At 40.0% G+C, this 14,789-nt stretch overlaps 1 pseudogene; it reads right to left on the bottom strand.

Annotated features, from left to right (window-relative positions):
* Positions 1-8,452: 8,452 nt before the first annotated feature.
* LOC148104373 (uncharacterized) lies at positions 8,453-14,028 on the bottom strand (annotated as a pseudogene).
* Between the last annotated feature and the right edge of the window lie 761 nt (positions 14,029-14,789).

The following is a 14,789-nucleotide window of genomic DNA, read 5'->3' as shown; positions in this document are numbered from 1 at the left end:
ATTCAGGCAGAGAAGTGTGAGGCGGGGGGAGAATGAAGGTTTGGAGCTGTTTTGAAACTGAGCAACCAATGACCAAAATAAAGCGGTAAATCCTGAAGGAACATCGGAAGATAAGAAAAATAAAGCGAGTTGTGAGGAGGGACGCGCCATGGCCTCTGCCCTAGGACCCCAAAATCCACTCATTCAATTGAAGAACAATTTTATTTATATAGCGCCAAATCCCAACAACAGTTGCCTCAAGTCCCCTTATATTGTAAGGTAATGACCCTACAATAAGAAAGAGAAAGCCCCATAAATCAGATGACCCTCTTTGAGCGAGCACGTGGCAAAAGTAGGAAGGAAAGGCTCTCATCCAGTGACCTGTCCTGCATTTATGTGCCTCTTGGATGGGTCTATTTCCTGGGGCTTGAAGTTGTTCCTGTGACTGTGTCTTGTTTGTGTGCTTTTAATATAAAAACAGCATGGATGTGACAAAGATGATGTGTTTTATTTTATCGCTCATTGTTTTTGCAATATTTGATTTCATATTACTTCCTCTGACCTGTTATAAGGATTACAGGTGACACAGAAGGTACCAAAAACTGTAGTTCCTCTTGAGGCTGGCTCCAGAAGTTAGTCAATCCCTATAAGATGTCTATCTTTACAGAAATAAAACTCATGTTTTACAACCTATCTGTGGATATTTTCTCACTTCAAAACAACATTAGAGGGCTGATTTCAAAACAAATATTATTCATCCATCTGGATATAGCTCTGTAAAAAAAGTGTCCCAGTAGAGTAGAAGAGGGCTGTATAAGAAGCACTCCATTTACTGTTCGGCATGTTTTAAATTGAATCTTGTCCCCAAACAACATGGATTCATGGCACATAAAAGTCTCTGAAATGAAATTTGTGTTTAAGTTTTGTTCCCTATTATTTTTATTACTCGGTTAATCAGCACCTGTACAGCAAGTAGGTGCATCTGATATTCCTGTGTTGCTGCTATTCCTGCACCATCATAATGATAATAACATCACAACTGACCAGTCTGTGTTTATGTAAAAATGTCTTCTGGAACATATGGTAAGGATTTGTTTTTGTTATTAATTTATTATTAATTTACACAAGTTTTACACGAGATTTGCTGTTAACCAAATTTAGGTGACTATTATTGTAGGATCTTTACCTCATAATGTAAAGCAGGGGTGGGCAACTCCAGGCCTCGAATGCCTGTGTCCTGCAGGTTTTAGATCCCACCCTGGGTTAACACACCTGAATCAAATGATTAGTTCATTACCAGGCCTCTGGAGAACTTGCTGAGACATGCTGAGGAGTCATTTAGCCCGTTAAATCAGCTGTGATGGATCATGGACACATCTAAAACCTCCAGGACACCGGCACTCGAGGCCTGGAGTTGCCTACCCCTGATGTAAAGCATCTTGAAGTGGCTGTTGTTGTGTTGTGATTTGGGGATATATAAATAAAACTGTAGTAATAGTAATGGTAGTAATAGTTTTTAATAGTTTTTAATAGCTAAATTAGCTAAATTCTTGCCTAATGCTAGTTGAATGCTCAGATGCTTTGATCGGGCAGTTGGTATGTTGATCCTGGACCAGCAGTGGTTTGACATTGTTAGGAACAACACCTACACCAGCTGACATCAGTTCTGCTGGACCCAGGCCCTGGGACTACCAGAACAAGAGCTTCATCTGGTTTCGCTTCACAGCTTTCCAGCCTACCAGCCATTGGAGGTCCTGCTGCCTGGTGTTCCAGCAACCTCCATACCTGGTCCAGCCTCACCACTGGCAGAGCTGTGGACTGAAGATAAGGAGTCAGGCACTTCAGGAACCCCTACTTTAAACACGAAGTAAAGAGGCAGCACGGCAGCAAAGGACTATTTGTTTAAAGTAAACTTTAGATGTAGACATGAAAGTTGGTGCAAAGAATCAGGGGACTCTCCACAGCCAGTGTGCCAAATTTCACAACATTTTACTATCTGGTCCTAGGGGCTGCAGTAAGCCCAAACAGCAGAAGGAGGAGGAAGAAGATGAATAAAGATGATAAAGGGTAGAAGCTCTCTGGGTAGCGACTCAACTACGCTGCTTGGCCTCCAATTCCCACAGCCCCCGCTGCTGTGTCATGACCTTAAATGAGCCCTGAATGCAAAACGTCCCTGAAGTGTCAGTGAACAGAAAACTGTCCTTTCATGCTTGGACCTGATATTTAAAGCTTCACCTTTTTATTTTTCAAGCTAAGGCTCTCTGTGCTCATACAATTTCCTCAGTAAAGTGTTTCCAGCAGGAATGCAGGTAATTTTCATAAGGTCACAAACTCACAAATGTAGGTGGTGTTAATCCAATCAGCCAGCTCGTGTTAAATACAAAAACATTTGAAAAGGTTCTAATCAGGTTCACAAATGTTTTTTTATGGCTGCTGAGGCTGAGCTGCTTTTTCCTGAATTGAAAATGGCAAAATTAACATTTGCGTCATCATTTTGGATCCAACTGAGGAGTTTCCTTGGGTAAGAAAACTGATGATGACGGTGATGGTGCTGAATGAGCCATTTGAGCATTAAGAGTGATGCTTTCCCGTATCCTAGGGCTAAGCAGTCAGCTAGCCAAAGTGTGTGTATGTGTATTTTTGAACTGTCAGCATTATCTTATGTGCTATTACCTTTTTATCTCTGATGTGTATCTCATAAAATCTGTAGGATAGACACATAATCCCCAGTGAAATTTGAAAACTAAAACCACTGGCTCTGTGTGTGAGCGTTATTTTTGAAAAAAAGAACAACCCCTAAGTAATGTATAGGAGAGCTATACCTAAAAACATAATGTCCATTGTTTCTCCAGCCTGTGCGCTCCAGCAGCCAAATCATGCAAAGTTCTACTGAGGGTAGTGGGTAAGCCAGAAGAGTGGAAAAACAGTAGCATAATAAGATTGGCTTAGAGCAAATTCATGCTGGAACAATGCTGCAATAATGGAAAACCGAGACATATCAAGATGAGGATAACACAGACCAAATTTAGCCCCTATTAGCTAATAGATTAATGTGGCTGTCTATTATACTGTATAGATCTCTGCTAATGCTAATACAAATGTCATATTTCTTAAACCAAACAGACTGAGCTGAGCCCTGAATGTAAAAAGATAAATCCCCTCCCTAATGCATTTACCAGGCCAAGGATCCACTCAGTCATGTTTGTGCTGATCTGGCCACCAGAGGGCAATGTGTAAGTGCAGCTACTCCAGCACACGATTGCATGAGACTTCTAATCTATTCTGTGTTCTCACAGTCTGCCATTTTGCCACCGTGGTTTCCCCATTTTAACACTGCCGGGAATTTTATATCAACAGTGCATCAGGTCAGAGGCTGAGCATGTGTTTCCCTTTTTTCCTCTCTCATCAGGAGCCCTTTTGACGAGCTACTTTCTGAAATAACTCTCCACAGTTGGGGCTGACTAATGATGTTTTTAGGGAGAGAGGGCCCTCCCACTGCACAGAACTGCACATGTAACTGAAGAGAGCTGATTGACAGATTGAGATCATGGAAATTATAGACAAAAGGTATTTATGGAAATGTATTCCGAGTTCAAATATTACTCAGTTTTGAGTCTGTGAGTTATTATCAAAGACGGAAAAACGTCAGCGTGAAAAAAAGTCATCATATTTGCACGAGCACCGTGAAAGCAAACACATATTAGAATATGAGGATCACTTCAGACATCCTTGAGGTGACGATGTTTGCTGCAGTGGCTTCTTTCCGATCACTCATTCATTTTGCAATTCGTCTCAACATGCCGCACCTGTGTCTGTGCCAAATTGGCCGCTGTTCTTGGTTGCTTTTGACAGGCCTACATTGTTACATGGGGAAAAAAAGCAAATCAACCGTCCTCTCACTTGATTTCACAACTAACCCGCTTGAACAGGAGCATGTCCGAGATAGGTCTGTGAAGTGCACGCCAGCAGTGCGCAAACAATTACACAGGACAACGGTGCCACAAAACCTGCCTGTTTTGTGGCACCCGATAAGAGAGCCCTGAATAAATGTGCCTGCATGCATGAAAGACTTGTGAGGGAGAGGTGTTTGCAGGATAAATATTGCGGTTGGCCTTCGTGCATGTGTACAGAACAATTACATGCTTCATTGTTGTGACAAAAATGGGCTGAAGCAGTTGCTATTTGCTACTAATTTAGCTTGAGAAGTCCCCAACAGCGGGGGGCAGAAATCTCATTGGATACTGTATGCCAGCAAGCGCGCTTTTCCTGGAGGCTGCTGGCTTGTAGTTGCATAGTAACACTTTAGGATGACACATCAAAATGCCCAGAAACACTGGAAACTGGCTTTGGTCTAATTGCTGCACTTTTGGGTGATTTACTTGCCTTCAGCCCCTTCAGAAACTACAGCAGAACAATTAGAAAGACAAGGAACTGTGATGACTCATAAGTTATCTCTGCTGTAGCTGATGATGAAAATGTTGGCTGTCTATAAATCAAACGGTCATTTAATCGCTCCTAACTTTTTGTTTTTCTAAGAAATGAATCTTCATACTTTTATTTTTATTAGAAATAATAAAAGAGTCATTAGGGCAGGGACACAATTAAACAGACTTTTCCTAATGATGGACGTGAGCCCGGAGCAATCAGCAGGTGCACTCAGAGAAAACACAATATTCACACTCGATGTTAATCAGGTGGGTCAATCATCAGCCCGACTCCAGTGTAAAATCGGCAGATGAACTGTGATCAAGTGTGAAATATGAGTAAGAGCATGACAAATACTGGATTTTTGAGGGTGATACCGACATTGATTTTTTTCCAACAGGAAAAAACACCCATAACATTGAATGGAAAAAATATTTTAAATTTATGTTGTTTTAAGTTATTTACTCGAGGCTTGTGCTTTATATGCACTTGGTTGTTGCAAATTATTATAATTTCATTAATTTTTATGAAGGCCATAACCAGGGCTTAGAAATTAGTGATAATGAAGCGTGACTGAAATATTCACTTCAGTTTTATTCATATAGCATCAAATCACAACAACAGCTGTGTTTTATATTGTAAGGTAAAGACTTTTTATCCCAATACTTTAAACATTTACATCAGCGGTCCCCAACCCCCGGGCCTCGGACCGGTCCGTGAGTCGTTTTGTACCGAGCCGCGAGAGTTGAGGCTCAGTGAAATGTATGGTTTTCAGGGTTTTTATCGGTTTTCAGTGTTATTTTGTTATCGTTTTTATCGTTAACTCGGTTTTCCTTGGTCTTTTCACGTGTGTTATGAATAAATTTTCTTTTTTTCGGTACCAGTACTAGTTTTATTTTGTTGTATTTATCCGCGACACCTTAAAGGCCGGTCCATGAAAATATTGTCGGGCATAAACCGGTCCGTGGCGCAAAAAAGGTTGGAGACCGCTGATTTACATCATGACTCAACCAGTCTGGAATTTTCAAGTTCAATACATTATAATTAATGAAGGAAAGATAACAGATTTATTTACAGTTAAAAACACGAGGCACTCTGAGAGAGCCAACCTCTGCCAAAGAGGATAGTGTTTCCTTTTAAGGGAATAGTATTTTGTATATACTGATTTTGTTCTCTTTGTTTGCAGTGTAGTAAAAATAGCACATTTTGACAGATTATAATGGGATATTTATAATCCACAGTTTTAATGACAAAAGGGAGTTTATGGAAGTTCAACCTCATTTGACCCTGAAAAGAAAAGTTGTGACGTGTGCTATTCAAAATATCTGTATATGGAATGCTTAACCTCTCCCATTGAATTTTAGCACGGCAAATGCAAGGAGAACGACACAGCGTAAGATTTAGACCAGCACATTTCCAAGTTAGATAATTTTATTGGAAACTGTAACAAACAAACAAATAAAATCTACATAATGATCAACAAGAAAACTTCACAAACTAGAAAAGACACACAAATTCAGAGATTGTATTGTATTGTATTGCTTTCACTATACAATGGTTAAATATCCACAAATGTGAATTTACTGCATGGTAGTACAGTTAATTTACATCTGCCAGCTGTGCTGTTGGCCAGAAGGGTCCAGGTAGAAACTGTGCTACTGCTGAGTGATAGATATAATGAAGCAGAACATGCAGGAGGTTAGTGCGACAGGAGAGGATGCAAATGATCCACTGTGAAGAAGAATGCCCAGGGAAAATAATAAAAAGCTACAGTATTTACTTATATAAATATGCTCTATGGAAGTTATGGATAAAAGGGGAAACTCTACACAATTTTTAAAGCTTCAATCAACAACTTCATACATACTTCATGAAAATGAATTTAAAATAGATCACATAATGTGTCATTGTTTATTATTGTCCCTATCATTTATTTTAGTTATTTAGGAATTGGGAACTGTTTGTAAACAGCTTTAGATGGCTTTTTTAAAATTGGGACCGCTGATCATTAATTACTTAACTGATTAATTAATTACATTAATTATTACATCTTCTTTTCTCATGCAAGATCTTGATCTTCATCTTAATCAGGCCCCATCTCATCTTCCTTATAGACCTCATAGGACTATATCACTTAAACTTTTCTTTTGGTAAACCTTCTAGTTATGGCTCAAGTATGCTGCAATACGTCTGCCACTGTTTCTTATTCATTCACCTCTTTTGACTCTCTGTGCTTATATACTGCATTTAATCTTTAGTTACGGTTATTAAGGTCTGGTTATTCTCAACAGCATGTCTTTTTTTACTTCCCACCTCTGGACAAGAAGAAAACGAGAGTAATAGAATAAACAACATCACAATGATATATGGGAATATGACAGTAAATACTAAATATTAAACATCATTGTGTAAGATCGACAGCGCACAGTGTGCTTTGAGGTAGGAGCCAAAAAGGGTGTAGTTTGTGTGTGTGAGCACCCGTGTGTACACCTGTGAGCATGAACGTGCTTGTTTTTAAAAGGTTCCTTCATGTAATGATCTGCTAGTAAGTAAAGTACATTACAGAGCCTGCACTTTTTTACATTTACTTGACTAAAGAAGTTGAATCAGTACTTTAACTTTTACTGGAGTATTTTTAACAGTTTTATCTGTACTTCTGCTGTACTTTGACCAACTCTACCTCTGTCTCTATATATCATTAGTCTGCAGAGGAACTATATTTTTTGTACAATGATAAATTTACACCTGTACTCTGCATCAGAGCACATGTCTTTTATGCCACTTTAGATCTGCTGTGTTTAGAGTGCAATGTATGATTTTTTTATTCATATTATGTTCCATACTTGATGTTTTTGGAGACTTTTATGTTGTTAGGCAGGATAATGGCATCACATTGAAATTTAGGTGTTAAAAATACACAGTGATTGATATTCATGTAAAAGAAAAAGAAAAACATTTTAATGAGAGGCCACTAAATAAAGTTTTTTTTTAGTAACTCTCAGCAGTTCATTGGACATGAAATAGTTGGTAGACATGTTATTAAGTTTATGAGAAAACCTTTTGAGAAACTTCACGATTAAGGCTAAAGGAAATACTTTTATTCAAATATAATTTCTTGTCATAATGGCTGCAAAAATAAATGAATAAGATCTATTTATGGTTTATTGTTTGAAGCTACTAAGCCATCTACTAAGCCATGCCGACACCGGCCACCACCCAACCCACCTGAGGCTTTCCACCTCAGTCGTCTCCCTCTTCTGTGTCCTGAAGGTTCCCACCTTCTCCGCCGTCGTCGGACTCTGGAACTGAAGCCTCATGAACTGATTTGTTTCAGCTGATGGCCACGGGGCCGGCCACTGAGTTCTCCTTCCTGGAGCTCCAGCACCCACCCACCCAGGTTGGGTGGAAGTGTTCTCATTTTAAGAGCTTGATTGTGAAAGATTAAACTGCTGATGTCCACAGAGGTTTAAAGATAAGCTATAAATAAATAATAATTATGCATACTTTATTGAATTCCTCTCTGCACTTAACGCATTCACTCAGTGAAGCAGTCTATCTGTCTAGTCTAGCACTCAGGGAGCAGTGTGCAGGGACGGTACCTTTCTCAGGGCTATCTCATCTGTTCAGTGGATTTGAACCCCTGACCTTCAAATCATGGGGCCACCACTCTACCTACTGAGCTATCCCTGCCCAAACTTCCAACTTACATACATTTTTAAAAATCTAAAAAGCCATTTTTGTCATGCATTCTTTTATGAGGTTTTATGAGGGTTTTTTTTAAATGTTCAATTCAATTTTTTTAATTTCCAGGTTTCAGTTACTGTTGTTGATATGTTAAGAGTAAGAATAAGTTCAGATTCTCTTAAAAATAATAACACTAATATGTTAACAATTGTTGGAGGTATTTTGAGAACCCTAAGAGACTCTTATAAACATCTGAAGGGAAAAGGATTATTTAATCATAGATGCAGACTAATCAGAAATGTTGATTAGAGATTTTATTTGATTTTGGAGAATTAGAACAAACAGGTGGGATTCTCAGGGTCAGTCAGTTTCTTGGGTTCTGAGGCAACAACAGCACAGAGCTCTGAATTTTTGGAAGAAGCTGTTTCTTTTTTTCTTTTTCTCCTTTATTTGAATGTTGTCAGACTTCTCTGAGTTATTAGTAATAGAGGCAACTGGCTCAGACATGGATAGACTTACAGAAGGGAGTTCCTCACTAGGAAGATCATCAGACTTTGCCAGAATTTTGGAAGCAGGTTCTTCAGTAAGAAGAACATCAACCATTTGTGAACTTTCAAACGGAGGTTCTTCAGTAGGAAGAACATGTGACTTTGGCAGACCTTCAGAATGAGGTTCTTTAGTTGGAAGAACATCAGGCACTACTGGACTTTAACAAGAGGGCTGGAAGATCTGGCATATGGTGTTCTTTGCTACATCAGAAATTGTTCTGAGCAGCTCTGGTGCAAAGTTTGCAATTTTGTTCAGCAGAATCTTTTCTGGATATTTCTCTCTGACTTCAGACAGGATACTGTGCACCATGCCATCTCTGATGGACCTTGAGAAGATGTCCTGGTTTTCCATTGTTGGGAGAGATTTGGACACTCGATCCAAAGTGGCCTTTGTCACACTGGTGGAGAGAATGCTCAATCTCTGGGAGGCCATGTTCAGTAGGGAGTGAGGAAGCTCCCAAAATCCATGCACGACACGGGGAACCACCTCTATCACCACATCTGGAGCAGTGAGCAGTTTGGAGGTTTGTTCATCCTGCTGCCTCTCTTTAAGGAGGTCAATGCCTGACATTGCTGAGGAGCTTAGGTGTTCTGCAGAATAAAGTTATAAGAATGATCTTTTACACCTATTTAAGAATCACAGAAATATTGAAACACTGTAGCTGGACTGTTAATGATTGTATGTCAGAGGTGACTCACTGAAATTCAGGAGGTATGGCCTCTGGAAATCCCAGCAGCATCCGGGCTTGAAACTTGATGTCCCTCATTTTATGTATTATGTTCACTGCCCACACCTGAAACAGAAAGCACGTTTACATTGCAGTTTTGTTGAAAGGTTATGTGATCATCATGAAAAAAAAAGATCTCCAAGTGACTAAAAGTTTTCTAGTCTTAGTTTCAGAAGAGGTTTGGCTTCTGTTTCTTCCAAATCCTCCAATTCGAACTCCCAAAGTCTTCAAAAGAAAACAAAAGAGAAGTTTTCTCTCAGCATTTACGCTTCAGCACAAACAGTTTCAGGTGTGAGGTGGATCTCCACCAAAAGATCTCCCATATCTTCTGCAGTGAGGCTCGATGGTATTTGGTTTTCCTTCTGAAGTCTGAGGAACTCCATCATCATTGAAATCTAAAAATAAAAGGAGACATTTAATCAGCATCACTCTAAAGTCCTCAGAAATCACCTGATATTTTCTCTCAGCTTTGGTTTGGATGGATCTGGGTCTTACCTGAGCCCTGTAACCAGGAGACTAGCAGATCTCCACAGTATTATATATGGGTATGTTGAACAACAGCTGTCAAAAAAAGAAGAAGAAGAGATTACTCATTGTTACTTAAATTGATTCTCAGGTTGTCAGCTTTTAAAACGGCATCAAATTCTTCAAACTGTTGAAATGCAGTAAAAACAAAGTGTCACATATCCTGATGGGTTTGTAGTAGTGCTGTCAGTGTTAATCTCGTTAACATGACGTGAATGCCATAACCGCATTAACACGCCAAATCTCCGTCAGCAAGTTAACGTGCGTGGGGCTGCACGTCGTTAACGCATTAATAAGCCAACCACGTTAATATTGTATAAAACCAACCTGGTTAGATACCATATTTCTAAGATTTTCAGGGCCGAGTACAATAACCTCAGTTTTATCTGAATTTCGAAGCAGAAAATCAGAGGCCATCCAGGTCTTGATGTCTTTAAGACATTCCTGCAGTTTAACTGATTGGTGTGTGTTATCTGTGAATTCAACTGACTGCAATCTAATGGTGAGATTTTATACACCGTAACTTTAATGATACTTGAAAATAGGCTTCAGCCTCAGCCTGTTCAGTCAACACACAGTCTGTGTAATATGTCTAAAAAAATAAATATAAGTTTTCCTCCCTTTTCCAATCAGAACTTCCAAGTAGAGTTTTTGACGTTTGGCACCACTAAGCTGTGGGATGTTTTTTTCTTCTTCTTCTACAATATATATCTTACACACTGTACTACACTGCACACTGTAATTACTGCATTTCTATAAAAATACTCTAAACTTTCTTCAAAAACTTTAAAGTCTATTTGGGCAATTTGAACACGAAAACCATAAGTGAAGTATAAAAGTATAGATCCAATGTTCACATCAGGACCCATGAGGTCAGGAGTAAATTAGACTTAGTCACTGTCTGTGGCAAAAAAAAAAAATCAATATACCACCATAACTAACAAATATTTCCATAATTAAAACACCTCCTGTTGTGTGAAGACTGCTGTAAGACATCTGTAGGCATGTTTGATGTACTCACTGCAGCTGTTACTAGAAATAGTAGGACAGAAATGGCAGTAAGACATTTTAAAAGGGCCTAATGACTAAAATACACGCACTGGCCACTGTATTAGGCACACTTGCTCAACTGCTCATTAACACAAATATCTATCAGCCACTTATATGGCTGGAGAAGAACATGTAGTCATGCAGACACGGTCATGATGACCCATCAAAGTTCAAACTGAGCATCAGAATGGTGGGAAGAAAAGATGATTTAAGGGACTTTGAACGTGGCGTGGTAGCAGGTGCGAAATGGGCTAATCTGAGTATTTCAGAAACTGCTGATCTACGGGGATTTTCCCACACTTTACTGTGCTTTACTTGAGTATTTTTTTTTTTTAATGAAAACTTCTTCCTTTTACACCCTACATTTTTAAAACAACTATCGGTACTTTCTACATTTTCAAACCAGGCTCGTTACTTTTGATTTAACATTTGAGGGGAGTTATTATTTCACGTCACTGCGAGCCTAGAGGAGCCTAACCTCTACCAGCTCAACAAACATCAGCAAACACACAAACTGTTTGTGTGCAGTCAGAAAAACACAGTGTGTCGCTAAGTAAAGGTCCAGCTGCTGTATTTCACAGAGAGAGAAAAGAAAGTGAGCTAACTTCACTCAGAGATGGAGAAAGATAAGAAGGACAGGACAGGAGAGGAATAAGAAAGGTTAGATTTAAAGGTAAGTGGGATTTCATAACCTGGAAATTTAAAGCTCACATGTAAGTCCTCATGTTTTTAAATGTGACATCAATATTTTGCATTATTATGCTTATATTCATTCATTGAATTCCACCTTCATACCAACTGTATAGGGCAGTGCTTCTCAAACTTTTCACAATGAGTACCACCTCATAGAATATATGGCTCTTTACAGTAGTATAGGCCTATTTAACACCACATACAGTTTACACGAGACAATTTTATTTCTTATGTGAATGTTATTTATATTAACTCTCATAAACAGGACGTGACAAGTGATAATAATAACAACAACTGTATTACATTAAAACATTCACAGCAGGTGGGATATCCAATCTTTAAGTGACGACCTGATGAAATCTGCTTCCGGGTCCAAGCTACTCTGCATTTATTAAGGCTGTTGTGTTTTTAACATGTTTTAATACTTTGTATCTTTTATGTAATCTTATTCAGATTACATAGAAAAATATAGTTTTTTATCATCACTGTTCATTTTAAAGCTCAGTTTTTAAAACTTTATGATGTAACTACAGCCCAGCCCATGCAGCAGTATATTAATGACTAACCTTATATTGCAGTTAATCTCCTGACTGAAGTTTGGTCCGTTTACAGCATCCTACCATACGGTTTCATTTGTCCCTAACCTTCGGGAACCTTCACATTAACTTTTATCAAGTGGAAAAAAGTTAGCGGTCACCCTCCAGTTTCACATTTTATATTATGCTAACCATAGCTGTATAGCTAGCCACAACGCAGCACATCGTTATATAGCAGCTAGCCCAACTTCAGCAACCCTACAAACGCCACTGCTGTTTAGTTTTGTCTTCATTTATATCTGAAGTGATAGCAGGGCTGTGTGTTTTAATTTTTGCTGTGACGGTTAAGCTGTCGGATTTTTGGCTTCACGACCCTCCTTCCTGGTTTGTGCACGTGGAAGCTCAGTTTGCTCTTTGTGGCGTTTCAGCCGACGACAGGAAATAGCTGCGGCGCTACTCACTCTGACGCAGAGCGGGCCGAGAAACTCCTCTCTCTCTCGGGCCTGGGTGATGGTAAAGATCTCATGGAGAGCACGCTATCCTTGCTAGGAACGAACGACGGCGGATTTCTCTTCACTCACGTCTTCCTCCGGCAGGTGCCGGGGCGAGCTGGCCTCGCCAACTCCCCGCTGCTGGCCGCGAAGGATTACCGCTCACTCGCAGAAGAAGCGGATCGCGTTGTCCTGGCTACCAGAAGCTTCGGCATCCAGGCGATAGTTTCCGATTAACGGCATCTCCCGCAACCCCGCTGATTCTTCCAGGGGCCTCCGACTCATCCATGGTGGCAGGGATCGCGGCACGGCGGAAAAGGGCTGTGTTTTTACCAATTGATATTGGTTTTTACTATCAGCGTGACAGCGGTGTACCGCCTTTGCAGCGTTAAGGACCAGGGAACTGAGCCCGCCAGCGCTCTGCAGTGGCCGCGACCGTTGGCGATGAGGAAAGGCTGCTCTTCGTAGAGGACTCAGGCTCGGGGAGACATTTTCTGGGTGACTCCGGCTCCCAGAAGAGCCCCGGGAACTCTCGTGTCGTCTTTGTATACCTCCACAATGGTATATTATTTAATCTTAAAAAAAGGAGATTTCCCGCGTAGTACCGCCAGTGGTACGCACCACAGTTTTTATTTATTATTTATCTATTTTTTAACACTGAGGTCCTGCTATGTGCCAACGTGTATCTGGACCCTTAAGAACAAGGATGTAAAGCAATGTTAATAATTGTTGGGAACTTTTTTAATTTCAGTTACTGTTGTTGATATGTTAAGAGTAAGAATAAGTTCTCTCTTAAAAATAATAACACTAATATGTTAAGAATTGTTGGACTTGTGGAGGTATTTTGAAAACCCTAAGAGACTCTTATAAACACCTGAAGGACAAATATTCTTTAATCATAGATGCAGACTAATCAGAAATGTTGATTAGAGATTTTATTTGATTTTGGAGAGTTAGAACAAACAGGTGGGATTCTCAGGGTCAGTCAGTTTCTTGGGTTCTGAGGCAACAACAGCACAGAGCTCTGAATTTTTTGGAAGAAGCCGTTTCTTTTCTTCTTTTTCTCCTTTATTTGAAAGTTGTCAGACTTCTCTGAATTATTAGTAATAGAGACAACTGGCTCAGACATGGATAGACTTACAGAAGGGAGTTCCTCACTAGGAAGATCATCAGACTTTGCCAGAATTTTGGAAGCAGGTTCTTCAGTAAGAAGAACATCAGCCATTTGTGAACTTTCAAACGGAGGTTCTTCAGTAGGAAGAACATCTGACTTCGGCAGATGTTCACGAGCAGGTTCTTCAAAGGGAAGAACATCTGACTTCGGCAGATGTTCACAAGCAGGTTCTTCAGTGGAAGAGATATCATCCATTCGTTTTTGGATGTTTCAAACTGAGGTTCTTTAGTAGGAAGAACATCTGACTTCGGCAGACCTTCAGAATGAGGTTCTTTAGTTGGAAGAACAGCAGGTACTACTGGACTTTCACAAGGGGGCTGGAAGATCTGGCATATGGCGTTCAGCAATTGTTCTGAGTAGCTCTGGTGCAAAGTTTGCAATTTTGTTCAGCAGAATCTTTTCTGGATATTTCTCTCTGACTTCAGACAGGATACTGTGCACCATGCCATCTCTGATGGACCTTGAGAAGATGTCCTGGTTTTTCAGTGTTGGGAGAGATTTGGACACTCGATCCAAAGTGGCCTTTGTCACACTGGTGGAGAGAATGCTCAATCTCTGGGAGGCCATGTTCAATAGGGAGTGAGGAGGAAGCTCCCAAAATCCATGCACGACACGGGGAACCACCTCTATCACCACATCTGGAGCAGTGAGCAGTTTGGAGGTTTGTTCGTCCTGCTGCCTCTCTTTAAGGAGGTCAATGCCTGACATTGCTGAGGAGCTTAGGTGTTCTGCAGAATAAAGTTATACGAATGATCTTTTACACCTATTTAAGAATCACAGAAATATTGAAACACTGTAGCTGGACTTTTAATGATTGTATGTTAGAGGTGACTCACTGAAATTCAGGAGGTATGGCCTCTAGAAATCCCAGCAGCATCTGGGCTTAAAACCTGATGTCCCTGGCTTGGTTTTCCTTCTGAAGTCTGAGGAACTCCATCATCATTGAAATCTAAAAA

This window comes from Neolamprologus brichardi, chromosome 3 (assembly GCF_056152115.1).
Source record: "Neolamprologus brichardi isolate AB-2024 chromosome 3, ASM5615211v1, whole genome shotgun sequence".
In the NCBI taxonomy this organism is placed as follows: Eukaryota; Metazoa; Chordata; class Actinopteri; order Cichliformes; family Cichlidae; genus Neolamprologus; species Neolamprologus brichardi.
This window is presented reverse-complemented; position numbering and strand designations above follow the sequence as displayed.